At 43.4% G+C, this 9599-nt stretch overlaps 1 long non-coding RNA gene across 1 annotated transcript; it reads right to left on the minus strand.

Annotated features, from left to right (window-relative positions):
* Positions 1-8916: 8916 nt before the first annotated feature.
* On the minus strand, positions 8917-9344 carry LOC120928517. The gene is made up of 2 exons (XR_005747199.1): positions 9189-9344; positions 8917-9102 (listed from the first exon to the last, which is right to left on the minus strand). It is a non-coding gene; the product is annotated as an uncharacterized LOC120928517 (long non-coding RNA).
* Between the last annotated feature and the right edge of the window lie 255 nt (positions 9345-9599).

A 9599-nucleotide genomic window follows, 5' to 3' on the forward strand; every position in this document is an offset into this window, starting at 1 on the left:
TAGGGCTCTTAGGGGGGTTGGGGCCACTGTGGCCCACTGTGGGGGTTGAGGGGCACTATGGGAGCTGGGAGACACTATGGGAAATTTGGGGGCACTATGGGAGCTGGCAGACATTGTGGGAGGTTGGGCAGCTCTGTGGAGGGTGAAGGCTCTCAGGCACTGTTGGCCACTGCAGGTGGTTGGAGCACTGCGGAGGGTGAGGGCTCTTAGGGGGGTTGAGAGCACTGTGGGCCATTGTGGGAGGTTGGTGGGCACTATGGAAGCTGGGAGACACTGTGGGAGGTTGGGTAGCTCTGTGAAGGGTGAAGGCTCTGAAGCACTGTGGGCAACTGCGGGAGGTTGGGGCACAGTGGATGGTGAGGGCTCTTAGGGGGTTTGGGGGCACTGTGGGAGGCTGAGGGGCTCTATGGGAGCTTGGAGGAACTGTGAGAGGTTACAGGATCTGTAAACAGCTTGGAATCCTGGGAGAAAGAAGGCAGCGGCATGTATTAAATGGCTATCACTACACTCTTCAATAACAAAATTCAGGTATCAGCCAGGAACCTTCTTGCATAAGAAGATGCTCCCTTAGCTGTAAACACATCTCTCTTACATCACTCCAGTGGGGTCCATGGGAGTTCCCTGAAGGCAGTTAACAACATATGGAAGCATTGCAATACATGTGCACATAATACCATACTGATCTTGGATTCCGTCTTTGATTTACTAAACCTATTTGCTAAGATTCTTGCTCTCTAAAATGGAATAAAAGGCTATATTCAGGTTTTTGTTCCATTTTAATTAAGTTATTAGAGACCGATGTTTGCTGAGTGACCACCCCTGAATTGGCGCAGCAGGGGACGAAATGCATCCATTTAGTTTCTGACATGTTAATTAAATGTGTAATCCACCTGATTAAGTTCAGTTAAAGTAAATTGATTGTGATTAGAGAAATAAGTAAGCTTCCATTTCTGAACTCTCCTGAGAAGTTTGGTTCCCTGGCTATTATTCTGATTATTTTACTTCAATGCTTTCTGACTCACTGACCCAGCACAAGTATAATATTTACAGCATGCTTGTTCTGAGCCTATAAAAGAGACAGGGATTTTAGTTACATTTTAAGAAACAGCAGAGCTGCAGAGTTGTCAGCCGCTCCCAAAACTAAAGAAATTGTCCCCTTTCTGCAGTGGCACTATCCCCTCCGCCAGCTCCCCGCTGAACTAATGGGGCCAGGGAAAGTATAGTTTTAATTGATCCAGATTTTTTCAGAAGTGGGAAGTCCCATTTGCTGCTGTGGTGTTCTCAGGGCTGATAAATAACACACTTTCTTGGCAGAACTGCCAGTAACAAAGCCTCTGCTTAGCTGGTCTGATGATTCAGAAACCCCTGCCACAATGTACAGACAGACTGGTCACACCACTACTTTCTGTTGCAGCTTCCATTGTGACCTGCACACTCATTTTACTATGAAAGTGCATCATCATACTGCTGGCATCCCGTCATGGAATTTTAGTGGGTCGGCATAACTGCCAGACAACCAGAATTTTTCTACGAAGCCCAAAAACATTTTTTCCTGTGTCATATTGGATTTATTTATTGTCCCTGGCACTGAAGCTTTAAACTTTATTTATTTTATTTTACTTTATAATTTAATGTTCTATAAAGAAAAATGTATGAAATATAGCCAAAGATTCTATGTCCGATTGCAGATGAAGGCGAGATTAGACACAGCTCACACAGCAGGCCTGCCACAGTGAGCAGGATTGAAAGGGATGTTTACGTTCAGACTCCAGAAGAGTGTGACGCCCACATTCAGACTCCAGCAGAGTGTGTCGCCCACATTCAGACTTCAGAAGAGTGTATCGCCCACACTTAGACTCCAGAAGAGTGTATCGCCCACACTTAGACTCCAGAAAGTGTATCGCCCACACTTAGACTCCAGAAAGTATATCGCCCACACTCCATGCTGAGACTCCTGCAGAGTGCGACGCTCATGCTGAGAGTCCAGCAGAGTGCGACGCTCACGCTGAGACTCCAGTAGAGTGCAACACTCAGGCTGAGACTCCAGCAGAGTGCGATGCTCACGCTGAGATTCCAGCAGAGTGCGACACTGATATTGAGACTCCAGCAGAGTGTGATATGCACACTGGGACTGTACCAGACATTGAGACTCCACCAAAATGCCAGGGGAACTATGGGAACATCTCCTCCAGTAAAGATGGGGGTAAGGTTACAAGAAAGGATAAGTAGATACTAGTGGTAGGGGATTTTATTATTAAAGGGACAGCGAGGGCAAACTGTCACAAAGACCGTGAACTTCGAACAATATATTGTTTACCAGGCGCTCGGGTTCGGGACATTGCAGATCGGCTGGACAGATTGTTGCGTAGGTCTGGAAAGGACCCAGCTGTCTTGGTACATATTGGTACTCATGACAAAGTTAGAGGAAGATGGAGCATCCTACAAAATGATTTCAGAGACTTGAAGAATTGAAAGAAATAACCTCCATGGCAGTATTTTCAGAAATACTGCCTGTACCTCAAGTCACACCAAGAAGGCAGCAGGAGCTTAGGGAACTTAACAAGTGGCTGAGAAACTAGTGCAGAGAAGAGTAGTTTGGCTTCATGGAGGACTGGGCTGACTTTGCGGTCAGTTACCACCGGCTCTATAGCAGGGACGGACTGCAATTAAATGGGAGGGGTGCAGCTTTTTTGGGAGTGAAGATGGTCAACAAGTTGGAAGAAATTTTAAATGATGCTCACATTCAGGCTCCAGAAGAGTGTGACGCTGACATTCAGGCTCCAGAAGAGTGTGACGCTCTTGTGCAGGCTCCAGAAGAGTGTGACGCTCTTGTTCAGGCTCCAGAAGAGTGTGGAACTCACATTCAGGCTCCAGAAGAATGTAACGCTTACATTCAGGCTCCAGAAGAATGTGACGCACACGTTCAGGCTCCAGAAGAGTGTGACGCTCACGCACAGATTTCAGAAGTGTGTGACACTCACGTTCAGATTTCAGAAGACTGTGACGCTCACGTTGAGACGCCAGAAGAGTGTGACGCTCATGTTGAGACGCCAGCAGAGTGTGACGCTCACGTTGAGATGCCAGAAGAGTGTGACGCTCACGTTGAGACGCCAGAAGAGTGTGACACTCATGTTGAGAGGCCAGCAGAGTGTGACACTCACGTTGAGACGCCAGCAGAGTGTGACACTCACGTTGAGACGCCAGCAGAATGTGACGCTCACGTTGAGACACCAGCAGAGTGTGATGCTCATGTTGAGACTCCAGTAGAGTGTGATGTGCACATTGGGACTGTACCAGACATTGAGACTACACCAAAATGTCAGGGGAACCATGGGAACATCTCCTCCGGTAAAAATCGGGGTGTGTGTGTCGCCCACATTCAGACTCCAGAAGAGTGGGCCATTCAGGCTCCCGCAGAGTGGGCCGTTCAGGCTCCAGAAGTGTGGGCCATTCAGCTTCCAAAAGAGTGAGCCAGTCAGACTCCAGCAGGGTGGGCCGATCAGGCTCCAGCAGAGTTGGCCTTTCAGGCTCCAGAAGGGTGGGCCGTGCAGGCTCCAGAAGGGTGGGCAGTGCAGGCTCCAGCAGAGTGGGTCATTTAGGTTCCAAAAGGGTGGGCCATTCAGGATCCAGCAGAGTGGGCCATTCAGGCTCCAGAAGGGTGGGCCATTCAGGCTCCAGAAGGGTGGGCTGTTCAGGCTCCAGAAGGGTGGGCCGTTCAGGCTCCAGAGGAGTGGGCCAGTTGAGGCTCCAGAAGAGTTGGCCTTTCAAGCTTCAGAAAGGTGGGCCGTGCAGGCTCCAGAAGGGTGGGCCATGCAGGCTCCAGAAGGGTGGGCCGTTCAGGCGCCAGCAGAGTGGGTCCTTCAGGCTCCAGAAGGGTGGGCCATTCAGGCTCATGCAGAGTGGGTCATTCATGCTCCAGAAGGGTGGGCCGTTCAGGCTCCAGGAGAGTGGGTCATTCAGGCTCCAACAGGGTGGGCCGTTCAGGCTCCAGCAGCGTGGGCCGTTCAGGCTCCAGCAGCATGGGCCGTTCAGGCTCCAGAAGCGTGGGCCGTTCAGGCTCCAGAAGCGTGGGCCGTTCAGGCTCCAGCAGCGTGGGCCTTTCAGGCTCCAGCAACGTGGGCCATTCAAGCTCCAGCAGATTGGGCCGTTCAGAAGAAGTGTGACACTCACATTCAGACTCCAGAAGAGCGTGATGCTCACATTCAGGCTCCAGTATAGTGTGACGCTCTTGTTCTGGCTCAAGTACAGTGTGACGCTCTTGTTCAGGATCCAGTAGAGTGTGACGCTCTTGTTCAGGCTCCAGTAGAGTGTAACACTCTTGTTCAGGCTCCAGTAGAGTGTGATGCTCTTGTTCAGGCTCCAGTAGAGTGTGACTCTCATGTTCAGGTTCAAGAAGAGTGTGACTCTCACTTTCAGGCTCAAGAAGAGTGTGACTCTCACGTTCAGACTTAAGAAGAGTGTGACACTCACATTCAGACTCAAGAAGAGTGTGACACTCACATTCAGACTCAAGAAGAGTGTGACACTCACATTCAGACTCAAGAAGAGTGTGACACTCACATTCAGACTCAAGAAGAGTGTGACACTCATGTTGAGATGCCAGTAGAGTGTGACGCTCATGTTGAGACTCCAGTAGAGTGCACATCGCACATTGGGACTGTACGGCCCCGTACACACGGCCGAGGAACTCGACGTGCCAAACACATCGAGTTCCTCGTCGAGTTCCTTGTTGGACTTGTCGAGAAGCTCGACAGGCTTGCTTTGCGTACACACGTAACAGACAACAATTTGGTCATTCTCCAGCGCGGTGACGCTCACCACGTATGACGCGACTATAAAGGGGAGGTTTGATTTTGTTGGCGACACCCTTGGGGCTCCTTTTGCTGATTCCGTGTTTACGCGTGTTAGTAAAAGTTTGGTGAGTGACGATTCGTGCTTTTCAGTCTTTGTGCTTTCAGATTGATCTCTGCCGTTCAGTTTGTACTTGTGGGGGTCGTATCTAGGCAATCGGGACGTGCGGTCAGGTCGTATTGTTTTACATTGCGGTCCTGTCCCCGCGTTTTGGATTGTCAGGTCGTTCTTCATAGGTCTTGCTGTTCTTCACTGCGGTCTGTTTAGTGCAATTCTGATTTGTCATTCGTTCCTAGCCTTGTAGCCATGTTGCAGGCACCTAGTCGTCGCCGACTTCGTGCTCAGCATCTTATGTGTGTAGGTCTGTTTGTTTATGACCTAGACGATGAGGAGTTCATGAACAGGAGGAGGACGCGTTCATGGACCAAGAATTGGTTGCTCCGTAGGAACCAATTCTCTCACATGCCTTTGCTGCGGGAGCTTCAGGAAAATAATCCTGTTGATTACAGGAATTTCCTGAGGATATCTGATCCCGTCTTTCAGCACCTGTTGGCTTTGGTGTCCCCCTATATTACCAGGCAGGACACCGTTATGCGGGAAGCCATCAGTGCTGAGCAGAGGCTAGTTGCCACCCTCCGTTATCTGGCAACTGGGAGAAGCCTTCCGGACTTAAAGTTCTCGACGGGCATCTCCCCCCAGGCTCTGGGCCTCATCATTCCTGACACCTGCTCTGCCATCATCCAGGTTCTGCAGGAGGAATATATGAGGGTAAGTTTTCTCCTTTAATATCACATTTTATGTCTATAATGTATGCTAATGTCTTGTAGTTATCTCCTCCTTCCCTAATTACCATGTCTGGAATATGCTGTGAATGTCCCCTTTGCCCCCATGCATGCTGTAAACTTTATTGATGCCCCTTTTTTGGCCTACATGCATATTTCCCATCACTTACCTCCCCAGCATGCTATCCTGGGCCCCAACCTACCTAGCCTAGTCACTTCCCAATGTATTGTGTTATATCCATTGTAATGCTCCCCCCTCCCCTCCGAAATGTGTTGTAAAGTCTATGTTCACCAATATTAAATATAATTTTTTGTTTTAGTTTTGGACTCCCAAACTCATCTAGCCCTCCCCTCCAAAATGTGTTGTAAAGTCTATGTTCACCAATATTAAATATAATTTTTTGTTTTAGTTTTGGACTCCCAAACTCATCTAGCCCTCCCCTCCAAAATGTGTTGTAAAGTCTATGTTCACCAATAATCCTAATTTTTTTTTTTTTTTACTCCAAAACTCATCTAGCCCTCCCCCAAACTTGGGCACTGGCCCATCAGAGGGGGTGTTTAATGTGCTAATTGTCTAAATATATTTAGATATAATATGCTAGTTCCCAGAAATGTTATAATGCTTATAATGTCTTTGTCTAATCTGCTTGCAAGGTTATGTGGCTAATTTTTTGATTTTTTCTTCCCCAGCTTCCGTCCACACCACAGGAGTGGCAGACTGTGGCTTTGGACTTCCAGACCCGTTGGAACTTCCCCAACTGCGGGGGAGCCATCGACGGGAAGCACGTCCACATCGTGCCTCCACCCCGTTCTGGTTCCCAGTTTTTCAACTATAAGGGGTTCAACAGTATTGTGCTGATGGCGGTGGTGTCAGCACAGTATGAATTCCTTTTTGTGGATGTCGGGATGAATGGACGGATATCGGATGGGGGAGCCTTCAGGCAGACGGAGTTTGCGCTTCGCCTTCAGGATGATGATCTGTCATTGCCACCGGATGACCAGAATGTAGAAGGCCTGCCATTTGTTTTCCTGGCTGATGAAGCGTTTGCCCTGGGACCCCATCTTATGAGGCCATACCCTCAGCGCACCCTCACCCCAGAGAGGAGTGTCTTTAATTTCAGGCTGGGCCGAGCACGCAGAGTGGTTGAGAACGCCTTCGGCATCATGGCCAGCCGGTTCCGCCTTTTCCTCACCTCTCTCCACATGGCGGAATATAAGTGGAATACAATAATTTTTGCATGCTGCATCCTACACAATTATTTGCGGAGACAATCTCCTACTTATATGGCCCTGGTTGGGCCCGAGGCACAACTTTTGTCTCCAGCAGAAACTTTGCCGGGCCTTGAAGCTGGCCACACAGGACTGCCCCCCCAGAGTGCCCGTGAAGTGCGGGACAAATACATGGACTATTTCTTGGGTAGGGGGGCAATACCATCTCAAGGCAATTTGCCGTAATTTCTACTTTAGAAAAAATAAATACCAATCTTTTTCAAAAACTTGTTATGTCTTGCTTGTGTTGCTTGTAGTTGTTTACTAATTGTAACTATTGTTCTACATGTAGTGTCAAGTGTATTTTCCTTATCAACTAGCAAACATTTCCCAGGTGACCCCAAAACAAAACACACCTAAACTTAGATGCATTTTAAGCAAAACCCCACACACTTTTTGCAATTTCAAAATCTCTTTATTTTTTTACATAATCAGCTTTTTTAGACACAAAATATCACAGATGTATATTTTTTGTTTTTTTTGTGTGTCCAAAAATATATATATATATATATATATATATATATATATATATATTTTTTTTTTTTTTAATATAAACATTCAAAAATCACATTTTTTTTATTTTTTTTGTTTATTATAGACATCCAAAAATCACATATTTTTTTTGGGTATTTTTTTATTATAAACATCCAAAAATCAATTTTTTCTTATTTTTTTGGTATTTTTTTTATTATAAACATCCAAAAATCAAATTTTTCTTATTTTTTTGGTTTTTTTTTATTATAAACATCCAAAAATCAATCTTTTCTTTTTTTTTGGTATTTTTTTTATTATAAACATCCAAAAATCAAATTTTTCTTATTTTTTTGGTATTTTTTTTATTATAAACATCCAAAAATCAAATTTTTCTTATTTTTTTGGTATTTTTTTTATTATAAACATCCAAAAATCAAATTTTTCTTATTTTTTTGGTATTTTTTTTATTATAAACATCCAAAAATCACATATGTCTGTTTTTTTTTTTTTTTTTTTTTTTTTTTTAGAAACATCCAAAAATCACATTAATTTTTTTTTGGTAGGTATTTTTTTTTGATTCCCCAATAAAGCACCAATCTTGTTTTGTTATTTTTTTGTGTTTTTTTTTATTCCCCAATAAAGCACCAATCTTATTTTGTTATTTTTTTGTTTTTTTTTTATTCCCCAATAAAGCACCAATCTTGTTTTGTTATTTTTTTTTTTTTTTTATTCCCCAATAAAGCACCAATCTTGTTTTGTTATTTTTTTGTTTTTTTTTTATTCCCCAATAAAGCACCAATCTTATTTTGTTATTTTTTTGTTTTGTTTTTTATTCCCCAATAAAGCACCAATCTTGTTTTGTTATTTTTTTGTTTTTTTTTGATTCCCCAATAAAGCACCAATCTTGTTTTGTTATTTTTTTGTTTTTTTTTGATTCCCCAATAAAGCACCAATCTTATTTTGTTATTTTTTTGTTTTTTTTTTGATTCCCCAATAAAGCACCAATCTTGTTTTGTTATTTTTTTGTTTGTTTTTTTGATTCCCCAATAAAGCACCAATCTTGTTTTGTTATTTTTTTGTTTGTTTTTTGATTCCCCAATAAAGCACCAATCTTGTTTTGTTATTTTTTTGTTTTTTTTTGATTCCCCAATAAAGCACCAATCTTGTTTTGTTATTTTTTTGTTTTTTTTGATTCCCCAATAAAGCACCAATCTTATTTTGTTATTTTTTTTTTTTTTTTGATTCCCCAATAAAGCACCAATCTTTTTTTGTTATTTTTTTGATTTTTTTTTTATTCCCCAATAAAGCACCAATCTTGTTTTGTTATTTTTTTGTTTTTTTTTTGATTCCCCAATAAAGCACCAATCTTATTTTGTTATTTTTTTGTTTTTTTTTATTCCCCAATAAAGCACCAATCTTGTTTTGTTATTTTTTTGTTTGTTTTTTTGATTCCCCAATAAAGCACCAATCTTGTTTTGTTATTTTTTTGTTTTTTTTTGATTCCCCAATAAAGCACCAATCTTATTTTGTTATTTTTTTGTTTTTTTTTGGTAGTTTTAAACTCTACCCAAAACATCTATTAGATTGCGTAATTTATTTTCCACCCTCCTTGTCCTTTGTACAATTTCTCGGCTGGCCTGATTTATTTCCTCCACTTCTTCCCTGCATGCCAAGATTTCTGAAATTATCATCTGGGCAGTATGCGTGTCCAAGCCACCACCAGCTCCTGAAATGTGGGACAAAAGCATTTATTACAATTAGGCAGACCTACATCTAGATTACCTGAAGCTGGGTTAGATGATACTTTCTTACCGGATGTGGTGGCAGACTCATCCCGCGGGGGTGGGCCTTGGATCGGTGCTTCCTGGTTCTCTGCTTCATGTCGCCCTACAAGAATGAAGAAAAGGTGTTTTAAACATTATTTCAAAAGATTGTAGGCCTGAAAGAGGAATATGAATCATTCTTCAACTAATTACAGGGACTATTGTTGGTTTTTAAATCCACTCTAAGCAGGACGCAGGATTGTAGGCATTTCCAAAGATGAATAAACTCGTTGTACCTTTGGTTTATTTTTCAACATGGAAGCAAACCTCACCTCTGTGTTAACCCCTAAATAATGACGTTTTTGTGGCCAACAATTGTGCTACTGAGTCCATATGTGTCACCAACTGCTGAGCAGACTATCCTTTTCCTGTATATTGTCTTAATTTTGAGTATTAAAAA

The sequence above is a fragment of the Rana temporaria genome, chromosome 2 (assembly GCF_905171775.1).
Source record: "Rana temporaria chromosome 2, aRanTem1.1, whole genome shotgun sequence".
Taxonomy (NCBI): Eukaryota; Metazoa; Chordata; class Amphibia; order Anura; family Ranidae; genus Rana; species Rana temporaria.